The 13,605-nt window shown below is 45.5% G+C and overlaps 1 protein-coding gene across 1 annotated transcript in view; it reads right to left on the bottom strand.

Annotated features, from left to right (window-relative positions):
• Positions 1-13,328, bottom strand: part of LOC142791603 (uncharacterized) — a 219,889-nt gene extending 206,561 nt beyond the window's left edge. Inside the window, exon 1 of the transcript XR_012890333.1 lies at positions 13,286-13,328. The gene's annotated coding sequence lies outside the window, so the exon portion shown is untranslated. The remainder of the gene's footprint in view (positions 1-13,285) is intronic.
• Positions 13,329-13,605: the final 277 nt, after the last annotated feature.

The following is a 13,605-nucleotide window of genomic DNA, read 5'->3' as shown; positions in this document are numbered from 1 at the left end:
TGTACTGTGCGATGCCAATGGACGTTAAACAAATTTTCAATTTCATCTGTAGTTTGAAATATGTCTACAAGGAAAAGCACAAGGAGACTCGTATGTCTCCTGTGGAGACCCTTAGCACAGACTTGCATGTCTGACCACAGGAAATAAACCAGTTAAACTGTTAGTTATAAAACATAATTACGCAGCTCATTAAACAGCCTTCAAACGAGATTGAAAATTAAAAGAATACTATTCGGCGTGAATATCAAGAGATGAGTTTGAACAATCTCTTCGAGTGGAATTAGCGCTTATTGCACATGACCCGCGTTCAATATAAAGAGCAAGGCTATGATCTGCATATTGTAAGATATCATTGAAACGCTGTTGTAGGTTCGAAGGAGGCATGCGAAGTAGTTTTACTTGTTTTTTGAAACAAGACATACATTTGTTTTCATTGACCGGTTTAATTAAGCATTACAGCCATTACATGCATTACACAACCATATTATTTGATGATCTATAGCTTTAGTACCATAGCAAGTCCTGGGTCTTGAACCCGTCTGTGAAATAGTGCTTGAGTCATGTGCCACTTGTCTTGTAACATATTTGTTTGAAAAGGCGCTATAATCGTGTTTTATTTCACTGTAAATCAATGTTGGTAAGCAAATATTACACGACTGGGAAGACGGTAGAGCGTTTAAAGTTTCGCACAGGGAGCCAGTTGACGAGGGCGAACGAGAGGCGGTCCTCTTCAAGCTTCACTAGTGCAGAGACGAAACACGCTCGACATCCGTCTTGCTGCATGCACCTATAGATGATAGTATGTTATATGGTAATGGATAAATAAGAAATATAGTATCTATAGTTGTCAAAGTACTGGCAAAAATATTTTCATCTGTACAACATACCAAAGGACCTATAGATAAATCAACACAATTATAGCTTATAAGTTAGACCAACTGAGGTGAAACCTGAAAATAACTCCCACAAATCGACAAACGTTTACGGGAGCTATTGTAGAATGGTTGACTTTATATTCTATAACATGACGGAGTGGTTTGTTGTTTGGACCAAATATTATGCATTATGTCTTCACCACGTTTTGATACGAAGATATGCACCAGATGGTCAACATTGCCGGAGCCCTCCACTACTGCGCGCCTCATTATCATATCGTGGTTGTCGCCCGTAAAAGTCGCGATATTATTTATTATTTCATACGTTCTCGTTTCTGCCTATATCTGTCATGTATTCTGAAGCATCAACTGCGAGCACGTCTCCACGCCCTTTCGATACAAATATACCCCTCACGGCAATCACGCAATAGCCGCTTCGGGCAGAACTGTGAACGCTTCCACGAACCGAGCGTATAGTTTCGCATCAGGCGTTCATCCTCCGCAGAGGGGCGCCAGCGGGCGCAGGAGGACCCGTCATCTGGCGCCAACGTTGGAGGAGGGAAAGGAAAGAGGGAGAGGAGCTGCGCTGAAAAAAAAAAAAGCATAGACAGGAGGTGTAGGACGCTTTTTAACACGCCGCGCGGGCGGCCTGATGGATGACCGGGTCAATTTCACGTTCTTTTGGGCTGACGCGACCGTCTTTGCTACTTTTTTTGAATTTTTGTTTGTGACTTCGATCCCAAAGGCGGCGGCCGTCTCTGATCGAAGGGGACGGAGGGAAGTAGCCACTCCCTGTACCCTCCATGCTGCTTCGTCGACTGCGGCGCACGCGCCACGCACGCGTGCTGCCGGCACGTGCAGTGCAGGCGTCCATCTGAGCAACCGAGCGCTTTATAGCTACGCGTCTGAGTGGGGAAGCGGCAGGCTCGGCCGTGCGCCCGAGTTTTCGGGAACACCGAGCTTGGCGAAGGCAGCGGCAGTGAGAGGACCCGCGGCGTGCTGTCGCCAACCGCCGCAGCGGGAGAGAAACCACTCTGTCCATGTCTGAGGCCGGTGGCTGAGAACCCAAAGTGCCCCTGTTTGATAGTGCGCGATAGCGATGGGGAGGCGTGATGCCGCGGCTCGAAAGAGGGATAAGAACGCCCGACTCGCGGGGGAATGCACTTTTCCCGCGGTATAGCTGTCTTAGTTTTGGGAGTGGAACACTCGTATACCAGGTTGGTTGTGTACGTAGCTTTATGTGGCTTGCAGATCAAGCTCTCGGGGGGACTTATCGAAAACATCAGTCTATGTAACTGTGGTAGATGCCGTATAGGGACCGCCGTAGAAATGTCTCGGGTCTTTATTCCTAGTTGGAAACGGTCAAGTGAGATTTGTTCAGGCCGTCAGAAGCAAGGATGCTGTAGCTTCAGACATAGACATATGCCCCGTGTGTATGTCTGTCATTTGGTTTACAACTTGCAATGTGCTCTCCTGCTGCAACGCACTGTAGTGTTACACTTCTGGACCGAATCTATCAATTTAGATAAACCAGGATTTGACCCACCCTTGATGTGCAACCAACATTCTGCGTTTTATCGGTAGATAATCAGGGAAATTCTGTTTGCCGTGAGCTCGCTTTCTCTTATCGTCTTCCGCATTTGAATATACATCATTTCTTAAAAGCAATGTATGGACTTAGTTTTCCATGTTAAGATACATTGATGTCTCAATCTATTTATTGCTGGTTAAACTATAGCTTGTGTCTGATAGCCATGTAATCGATAGAGCGCTTGGTGAGGGAAAAGACTAGCTTAAAAGCGCCATGAACTTCAAAATCCATGTGCTGGTCAGTTATCCGAGTGAAACAGTGCTCTTGATTTCTTTGCATTATATCGTACTTCTACAGCCTAGGATGGTCTCCGTTTATGAATGTTGTTAGTGACCGATGGGTGCATTCTGACCAGAAAAAATAACTATACAAATAGCTGAGTGTCCACGCTAATTTGTGCGCCTAGATGTCTAGTCCACGTTTTCTTGCACATTCCACCACCCGAAAACGAGTAAGCACGCGCGAACCGACCTCCTCTCATACCCTGTTCTATGAGCATGTGTTTGCCATGATGGCGACCATGGAAGTCAATGTTGCATAGCCGACCAAACTCGAACATTCAGACATATACTGAAAAGTAGCAGATTGATGGTATGGCTGTGTTTGTGAGTCTCTCATCTTTTTCTTTCCCTCTAGCGTTATCTTGCTTTGTTTCCTTGAGTAGGGTAGCATAACGGATTTTCTCTCTTTGCTGATCTACATGCCTGTTCTCTTTCCGCGCGCTCCCCTTCTCTTGGTAATTGCCTTAGACGTCTCGTATCCTGCTCAATATATATGAGTCAATACGCTGAAGACTGCCATGAGCGAGATGTGTACGATTGGATAATGAGTTTAACCCGTAGACGCGTCAAGTGACTTCAGGAGACAGCAAGCTCAGCCGCAAGTGGCCAAAGGACGAAGTTGCAGTTCGAAGGGCTAACGTAAGTGACTTCTAGAGGCCAGTGACACCCGGTGCTCTGGCTTTATAGTGCCGAAAGTGTAGCCCTAGTGAGTTTATGTTGAGTGTAATAGCTATGATCTTCCACGCTATATGATTCTGAGATGCTATGACCCCGGGTTCGGCTTGTTCGAAAACAAGACGCCAAATATCTCGCATCGCGGTTATAGCAGACTGCGTGTACATGTTGCCGAGCAGCAGAAACACCGCCTGCGTCGTCTTGTCGAGGCAGGGTCTGCAAGGAATAGGTTGGGGGATGAAGGGAATCGTCCGTGGGAAGAAGAAGGGAGGCCGAGCAAGCGCGCTCACACAGCGTCACCGACCGAGAGCCACAGCGTCTGCGCAGAAGGGGGGGGGGGCGTCTCAGGGGCCACCGAGACGAACGCTCATTGGTCGATTAGATCGTCCAGCAGCCGACGGCGACGTCTTCTCGCGACAGACAGCTACGGCTCCCACTTCTTTTCATTCCTGTTTTCTTCTCCTTCATCGTGATCGGTACCGCTTTCATTGCATTATTTTTAGTTATGGTCGCCACCGTCTCCGCTCCTTCCCTCACCAAGCGCATTTTCTTACTCCCTATTTCCCGCCGCTCACTCTTCTTCTTCTGGCTTCTATCTCCCGCTCCGGCGACGAGACATCTTCCCGGGCTCGTCTCGGGCCGTCTATATCGCGCCGACTGGAACACGTCGTTCAGACTACTCTTATTTTATACGGCCTGCCGACAAAGTCCTTTCTTCTTCCTTTATTTTCATTCTTTAAATTTCCTCCATTATGTCGATTTTTCTCTCCTCACTCCCGAGAGCGTGTTATATCGAAGTTTTTCTCGAGGAACAAGCGGGAGTAAAGGGAAAGAAAATCAATCTCGAATAAAAGAACAAAAAAACACGAAAGGAAACTCCGAGCAAACACAGTGTCGTGTGCAACCCCCCTTCCCCCCCTTTTTTTTTTTGGAAGCCCCGGATGCTGCCATCCTGAAGTACCTTATTTCATTCTCGTTTTTATTTCTCGTGCCTGGCGCGACCGATCAGCATAAAATCGATAAGACGTTCTCGCTGGTGAGCTGCCAGTCTTCACAGAACACCACTGTGGCTCGGCCTGCTTGTGTGTTGCAGCTCTCCCTCTTTTCGCCCTTTCTCTTCTCTTTTTTTTTGATGCTTATAATACCGTAAGAGTCTTTTCAGTGCTCTTGCTCTGGCCCGGCACTATCTTTCTCGTCTTTGCCGGGAGGGCGCCCGGTATAGTCTGTCTATCTGCCTTCTTGGCTTCTTGTAAATTTGAGTTGAAGTTAATGTTTCAAGTATTGTTTTGCAGTTATTCGTGAGCTATCTGCTTCTTTGTGGCAATGTGTACCTTTGCTTCAACGCCCGGCTCCCCGCGAATCTTGCGGAGCGGAAAGAACACGTCAAGGATGAAGAGACGCCATTTCGTCTTGTCCGAAAGACTGCGTTGACGGAATCGCCGCGATATTTATTTATTTACTTTTCTTTTTGTGAAGTTGACCCACTAAGCCGGTTCGTCAAAAGCATTTGCTCACATCTTGGACTCCTATAAAAAAATTATTGTAAGAGGTCAAGAAGGAAATGAATATAACGAAAACAGCCACTCCACTATATATTGGGTTGAAATAACTCTGGAACATGGATGTTCATGAAGGAAGCTTTCATAAATTGTATAAACTTAACCACTCCTCAACCAATATGTGACAGCTCGGAGTTCTAAACCTTCCGGGAAGGTTCGGTGAACGCCGAAATGCTTGAAAGCGCACTATAGTTATCTCTCTCTGTCATCCTTGCCATCTGTCTTTATCTTCCCCTCCCCCTGTATAGACCGGATTCAACCTGGTTGGCGTCCGTGCATTTTCCGTTATCTCTCTCTCCTAAACCACTTTGTGAACCTCTATTTTATTTCGAGTCACTTCGTTTTACGACGGACAGTGACGAATGTCGCGTATCAATCGCACTCGAACCACAGGTTGCAGTCAAATCACAAAGTGATGCCTTACTTATGCTGCTGGTCATGTCCGACTTTGTAATAGAAGTTCTATCCATGAGTTGTGCGGGTACGTGTATTTCAAAGTAGCGGAAATTGCGTATTCTGCTGCAATACTAGAATCGTTCAGCACATTCATATGCAAGTGAACACTTAACGAAAGTGCTTTTTTATCAAAACTGAAATAATTATAATATATTTTAAAACATTGGAAACGGAAGTACACTGTGCATGTGTTAAGCGCAGTCACTAGAGTGACTTGCCGCGATGCTTGACGCTTTCCTTTTCCTCGTGGGAAGTGGTTAGATAAGTGCATCACCCTGCCTCATGACAGATGAATCCAGACATTTAGAGTAGATATTGTGCTATAATATTAACAACAAAACACAGTTAGAAATGATAACATCCGCGATTCAATGCATCTAACATTCGAGCATCCATACTTTAATGCTCAATTTCAACTGGTGCACTTAAATACTCCGTACAAAATCTACGTAATGTGTAACGTAGCTAACGTATGAATACAGATGCTGTCGATTCCAGCCGCGGCGGTCGCATTTCGATGAAGGTGAAATGCTTGAGGCCTGTGCACTCTGTGATGTCAGTGCACGTCCAGGAACATCATATATACGAAACTTCCAGAGCCCTCCACTACGGCGTCTCTCATAGCCGTATCGTGATTTTGAGACATAAAACACCATGTAATATTGTTATGAACTTATGATTATAGAACACAAAACTTTAAAAAATCACAATATGGACAGATTGACGCTTAGATAATTTGTCTACGAACGTTTCCGTCTTTCTCTCTTCCAACTACAAGATATAATAAAGAGAGAGAGAGAGAGAGAGAATACCAGAAAGGTAGACATTATTGAACGAAATTCGAGGTGATGATACGGTGGCGTGAAATACTCGAAACCGTTTCCACTCTGTTTCACAGCTCACATATGCCCTCTCTTTGGCGTCTGAGTACCCTTTTTTCGAACCTAACAGAACAAAACAAAAAAAAAACAAATACAGAATGTTCCATGGGAACATGAGCACTTGCTGCTGGTCGTGGTCGAACATCGGTGTAACAGTTTTTATTTCTTTTTATTTTCAAACACCCGTTCTTATTTTTTTAGCGCACCCTCGAAACCGTGTATTTAGTTCGCACGTGGATCTCCGGAAGCGGCATCCCTTCCCGGCATCTGTTGAGCGCGTCGCGCACGCGAGCCGAGCGCCGCCTGTCGTCCGCCCGCTCGCTCTGCAATTGTGGTGCGGTGTGGGGGATACCGGGAGAAACTAAACGGGGGTAGGGGAACAGCGCGGGCATCCGGCTTCATATTTCAAGTCGTAAACGGTGCCGTCGACGCCATCGCTTTTAACACCGCGCTTGAGGTGTTACTACATAACACAGCGATCGCAGCGCCCCTGTAATCTAAGCTTCCTTCCGTGCGCCCAGCGCGCTCCGCGTCCCCGCTTTGCCTTCTCCCCCCCCCCCCTTTTTTTTTGCACTACAGGCGCGTGTGTTTGGGAGCGTCTCCCCCATTCAGAGTGCCGCGAGGATCCGTAATTATGACCCACTCATTTCGTCACCTTTTCAGTATTGCGTGCTTGCGTTCTGGGAACGCGTGATATCGATGCACAGACGACCCCGTTGAGTACGACTCATGTTCATTCATCCCTTCCGAATTTTCACGATGAGATGCCTAAGCATACCGCCAATTAATTCGTGAATTGATTTATTGCGCACAGCTTTAAGTTGTTATATATATAGGCAGGCATGGTGGTTGAGTGGCCGTAGCGTTGCATATAGTCCAGTAGATCCTCCATGAGCGGTCAGAACGTGGATTATTTCGACGTTTCGGCCTAGAGTCTGGCCTTCATCAGGATCGATCAGGATCCTGATATATATATATATATATATATATATATATATATATATATATATATATATATATATATATATATATATATATATATATATATATATATATATATATATATATATGTATATATATAGTACACAGGAAGTTATTAGACCTAATTCTAATGTAAATGTGAAGAAAGCAATTGAGTGAAGAGATGACTTACCGTGGGCAGAAATCTTCCAACTTGGGACCTTCAAATGACGCGTTTGATGCTCTATCAACTGAGCTACCATGGCGGCTATCCCCCCATCCACTTTATTGGGTATATATGTGAACTAAACATGGGAGTGTCAGTGGGCGCCACCATGGCGGCAAGTACGGCACACTGTTCATGAGCCTGTTTGGTGTCACGTAGCACGCGAACTTATTACCAGCTGGCAGCTGACCAATAGCCCCTTGTATAGAACCTAAAGGCACCAAGTATGCCAGTAAGAGACCCTCGCTAATCAATTAAGGAAAGAAGTGTATACTCAAGGGCTCGCTTTTCCGTGTTCGACACAATATTAATGAGATCTCACAGACAATAATTCCATGGAAAAGCTCAACTAACGGACGGGTTAGCTGAAAGGAAACTCGAAACAATGACTGGCCACGCTTTGAGTGGAAGTTCGGTCATTGATACGCAGAGAAAATATCACGAGCCATAAACAAGAGAAAAAAAAGGAGCATACGGATATGCATGTCTAATACGTTCACAGCCTAAAAAACAAAAAAAAAACAAAACCCTCGATTGATAGCACACGGTTCATTTGTATGCGAGACGAATCCGATAAGTTGTGAACATCCTGCCGTGAAAGCGGACGAGCACACTCCGCATATATAAGCCTGCGAGAACTATGTACATACATAATTGAAACGACGCACACAAAGCAAAGCAGGCAAACGACACGAATGCATAGAACTGATGTCACGTGTGGGCACGTTCGGATTATACGGCCCCGACCATCTTCGAAGGCAGCGGGAAATCAAACGATTGGACATTTCGTGCGCGACGATATTAGACGAAAGAACGGCCAAATAATGACAACCTGTGCGGGAAAGAAACACCGAACTCGGAAAGCCTGCGTCAGCCAAGGATAAATATAAACGCCGTAAACCTTTAACGTGGAGTGCATGGAAACAACGTCCCCTCGGCGAACTAACGCACAATCGGCATTGATTTCTTCTTCTCGAGGACTGCATTACCTATTCATGCTGCAGTTACAGACTTCCATCGCTCGTATATACTTATTGGTGCATATACACAATTGGTGCGGCAAATGAAACAACGTTCGAGGCGAGCCCCCTCCATTTCCTATTTCGACAAGAAAGCAAGGTGCAAACTGCACCGTACACACATATACGATGCGTCAGCAGAAATCTTGCGCACACGATTGATCACTTTGCTTTCCGCGGGCGCTGTGTGCCGTCGGATTGGCGAATGCCACGCAACATGACCATTCCTTGTTATTTTATTCATCTATATTATTGTTTTTTTATAATCTTAGCACTGCTTAGTGAGGTTGCCCTTGTCTGAACGATACAGGGACTATAATTTCACCCGCTCAAAGCAAACGGTGCGCATAAGTTAGTGGTGGAATTGAGTGTGCAGTGGAAGCAAAGCTGACGCACTGACGGCTGTGGTTCCCGTCAGGCTTATGCGGTCATTAGAGAATAGAATCAAGCAACTGAATTGTAAACAATCTTTAGATGAAACCGACTTGAGCGCGTCGAATCGATGAAATCGCTTCGTGCATCGTACAGCGGTGAGCGACGTATCACGCGAATCGAATAGCAGCGGTACTTGATTTTCGCAGTCCTTCTGAATGGCGTGGGCTATAATTCTGTCAAACAGGGGTCGACCATTGTTTCTGTATTGTTATACTTGCATCGATTGGTTCTACGTGACGTTCCAGCGTGATTAAACTGACGTGTCGCTTACATTAGTATCAAATTCGATCTTAATTTAGCGTTAGTTTCCGGCGCGTATTCGTAGATCGGTGTCCTTCATGGCAAGGAGGCTTGAAGAGGCAGCGTGACGGGCCAATACTCCAGTGGCACGCGACTGGCTTTAAATAATGAGATGATATTCTACGTTAATGACGGAGTATCTGTGATGATATGATCGTGACTGCAGTCGCAAGTTAGCACGTGTATCCACGGTCGACGAGTCTCTTCGGTTGCTTGTAGTGTTCGCTTGAGGTGTAGTGGTTTGGCGGTTATAGAAAAGCACGCTAATTCTCACAACATGTATGATGAAGAAAGGCGCAAAATAGTGGGTTATGCTGAGTTGGTGAATTAACATAGAAGAGAGCGGCGAATCCGCACGATCGAATACACATATTGTGCGCAGAGCCAGATTTGGTTTTTTTTTCTTTCGCTTGGAAAACCAATGAGTGCCCGTGGCAGAGGCAGCCAAACTCATGGTATACCAATATGTTTAAATAAGTGGTTAACGATTTCGAGTACTTAGTACTCGACTATGGGAGAGCCTAAAGCCGTCGCGTGGGCCTCACATTAGATGAGGCCGCTACCTTATACACAAATCCCCAGTCTATAGGAGCGTCTCGCTTTACGACATTCGGCTGTGTGGATGTGGACGATGTACAACTTCACCATGACTCCAGTCAACTTGATATGCGCGATATCCAGTCAAGTGTACGCATGATTATCACTCTATCTCCCGTTTTATATCAGACCCTGTACACCTTTCCCCCAATGTAGGGTAGAAAACCAAACGTGCTTCTACAGAATCTACCTGCTTTTTTTCTTACCTCTCTCTTTTTTTTCACACTTTCTATCTCCACAGGTGTTCTTAAATTTATATGCTAATATGAGCACAAGAACGTTTCTGCATGTCGCCCCACCAAGACTCGGTCGCCATTGCTACACTGTTAAATGGACAACAAAGGCAACTATTAAATCGACGTTTATTGTTGAAATGGCAGTCCAGACACTTCGCGGCGTTAATTTTGTGCCAAGGAAGGGCCTATTTTGAAATAAAATCACGTTTTAGTAGTCCACATCGGGTTAGCGCACTTCAAATTACCCGCCTCAAAAAGCGGACTGACCGGACCGACTCACGTCACTGTTGCCATGCACAACGTTGCCCGGCTTTACTGCGCTAGTAGCAGCAGCCAGAAAGCAGCGGGAGCCACAGCAGCAACAACGGCCATTGATCGATTTCCCACCATTGGCTGCGAGATCACAGACGTTTTCTGGTTCAACTCGGCCCCACTAGATAGCACGACCTGTCCAGTTTCACCACGCGAAATATGAATTTTTTAACCAGTCGTGCCAATTTCTGTTAATAACGTCAGGCGGATTTTTTTCTCAATAATCAAACAGAAACAATCAAACAGCATTTGTGTTTCTTGATGCATGGAAGGATCTTCATTTAGTGCAGCTAGATCAATTACTAGTGATTAATTGTAGGTGGTTCGTTTGATGTCATCGGGATCATTTTGAGAACATCCAACTGCGGCGCATGTGTTCTTGTGCATTTACCTTAGTTTATCGGTAAGTAGGGCACTTCTTTGACAATATTGTCGTTTTAGATGTTGTCATACATTGAGCTTTCACTCTGACGTAAATTGTTATTTGACTTGAGTGTTCATTTAAGCACGTTCCACTTAACGTGCTCGACATAGCCAGACAACAAGTCAACTTTTCTCGTGTTTCCTGGATATTGCCAATATTTAACCAAGACACACTCAAGACTGTAGCAGCCGAGCCCAGTGAACTCAGCATATGCAGGCCACCGACGCAGCGCCAATATCGTCAGTAAGGGCATAACGTTACTGATCTCCATTTTCTTTAAGCTCTTTTCTTCTGCAGGAGATAAAGCTACCAATTTCCGCCAATCCAGAGGGGAAAGAAAAGGAAAGTGGGTGTCGCGAGTGCGAGGCTTCAATCGCCCCGCGCAACCCCTTGAATCTCAGCGACCGCACTTGACAGCCACGTAAAGAAAATCAGCGCACTCGAGAGGCCACACGCTATTGTTACAAATTCAAGGCACAGTAAAAAAAAAGAAATTATCAACATGAGGAGCAACAGCTAAGCAACGGCTACAGGGAATCGACATCGTCGCCGGGGAGGAGTGCGAGATTACTTGTCTGACGGGACCCGCACGCGCACGAAATTTTTAAATCAGCTGCCTGTGTTCTGCCGACCTTTCCGCACCCTTGCGTGTACAACCAAACCGCAGGTTGCAAGTGTTTTGGTTTCAAGCAATGAAAAATATCTAAAATATCAAACCGTTCGAAAGAGGGCGGATGGGCGTTCGAGTTTATCCCTTCTATAACGGGATGCGTGCAAACGTGGGTTTAGAGGAGCTCAGCTGTCTTCAGGCTCCCTGAACGGATATCACGCGCCCTTTCTATACAGCTATACGCTGCGCCTATACTTTTGTGGGATCGAACTTATTTTAAAGAAAATACTGCCCGTGCGTACGTTGCCTCCTTCCAACTGACAACATGCGCACAGCTCCCGGACAACAACGAGAGGCGAAGCATATTGCGGAGAGAAGCTTACGACGAAGCCTTGGATTTGACCCGTCGTATATGTAGTGGCTCAGTGAGCACGCCGTTCTGCTGATGAGCTTAGTCGAGGGTTCGATTCTCGTTCGGAGCAACCATATTTCGATGAGGACGAAATGGAAGCGCCCTTGTGTGTAGTTATTAATGCGTACGCCTGCGTAGGCGTCCGCAACGTTCCCTATGAGAGAGCGTGGGGGGGGGGGGAGGGGGGCACTACTGCAGCACTTTCCTGGATATTCCCGCGCGTCGATTTCCCACTGACACCTACACGATTAAAACGCAGTTCAAAGTCGAGGTACTGAGAGGGCAGCCGTTTCCCATGCACTCTCCACTAGAAGAAAGAAAGAAAGAAAGAAAGAAAGAAAGAAAGAAAGAAAGAAAGAAGGAAGGAAAGAAAGAAAGAAAGAACGCTCGGACGTGTTGGTAGTTCATGGTACTTCAGAAACCATTGCGCACTAAACGAACATTAAAGAAGACGACAAGCGATTGTCTTATGTCCATGTTGGCTCACGTTCGTTAAGTGCGCTATGGTTTCTGAAGTGCACATGCGTACACTTGCGTGAGACTACAACGAGAGAGGAAAAGAGGTGAAAGAAGTGGCGTATTTACGCAGGGGTGAAGTTTGAGGTAAGTTTGCCAAACGATTGTCAGACACAAGTGGCCCACGTGCCGATTTGATTGTTATATGTAACAATCAAATGAGCGTGTGGCGTCCTTGTGACGACAGTGTCGGCTCGCTATAGTGTAGCCTCAACTGAACGATGTTTGATACCATATAATCTCAAACATCGTGATAACACATAGGTGCAAAACATTCTTTGCTACGCTCGGCCCTCTTGATATTCGGAACAACTAAGGTACATGCTAAGGTACAGAGAGATAGATTTCACTTGCGCATACGTGGACGAGGTGACTGAGAGGTTTTGCGCTCTTATAACGACGAGATCGTTAGTTTCAAACCATGCCAGCATGGCCACAATCTGATGGGGCCGGATTCATAAGCATGCAGTTAAACGGTGCGGTTCACAGCATTGTTTCTGAACGCGACACCCGGGGAGTCAAACGTATTATAAGTACAGTAGGAATTAAAACAAAAAAAAACATCACACATCTGTGCAGTCTTTGCATCATAGAAACCTTCAAATATATACATACCATGTTGTAGTACATGATAATATTGTACATGATTTCATACGTGTATAATACAGCGTTGGCTGTCCTGCAGAATGCAACAGTTAAAAAACTGCACGTTAGTACATTTCTTTGTCACCATTATTCAATCCACTCGAGACGGATGTAGTATACTATGTAAACTTTAGTATAAATTTGTTACTCCTTAAATAACTCGTTAACCCTGTCATGTGAGTACCGAGAGTTTGGTAGATACTGTCGCTCATTATTTTTGATCGTTTGTAAGCGAACTCTTATAATACCAAAAAGAAAATGAAATGCCAGCTTACGTGCTGCTAGTCCGTGAAGACATCTTTCGATGGTTGTACAATCTGCAAAGAGAAAAAGAAGAAATTGTACAAATTATCAGGCGAAATACCAACAAATGACATTCAAACTTCGTGGCACGCATGAAGGAAGCGACTCAAAGCGTAAGTGTCTATGTAAAAGTTCGTCGGTTCATCTTTATAAAGGCATTTTCGCCTACCTGTTTGCCGTTCGTTTACGACAAAGGTAGTGAGTTCAAGAACATTTGCCGTTGGCATGCTGTCCCCAAGAACTCTGCGGTTGTTAAGGTAAAAAGCACGGCAGTTTCTTGGGTTATTCGGTT

The sequence above is a fragment of the Rhipicephalus microplus genome, unplaced genomic scaffold (genome assembly GCF_043290135.1).
Source record: "Rhipicephalus microplus isolate Deutch F79 unplaced genomic scaffold, USDA_Rmic scaffold_177, whole genome shotgun sequence".
NCBI classification, from domain to species: domain Eukaryota; kingdom Metazoa; phylum Arthropoda; class Arachnida; order Ixodida; family Ixodidae; genus Rhipicephalus; species Rhipicephalus microplus.
The sequence above is the reverse complement of the archived record's forward strand: the minus strand, read 5'-3'. Positions and strand labels throughout refer to the sequence as shown.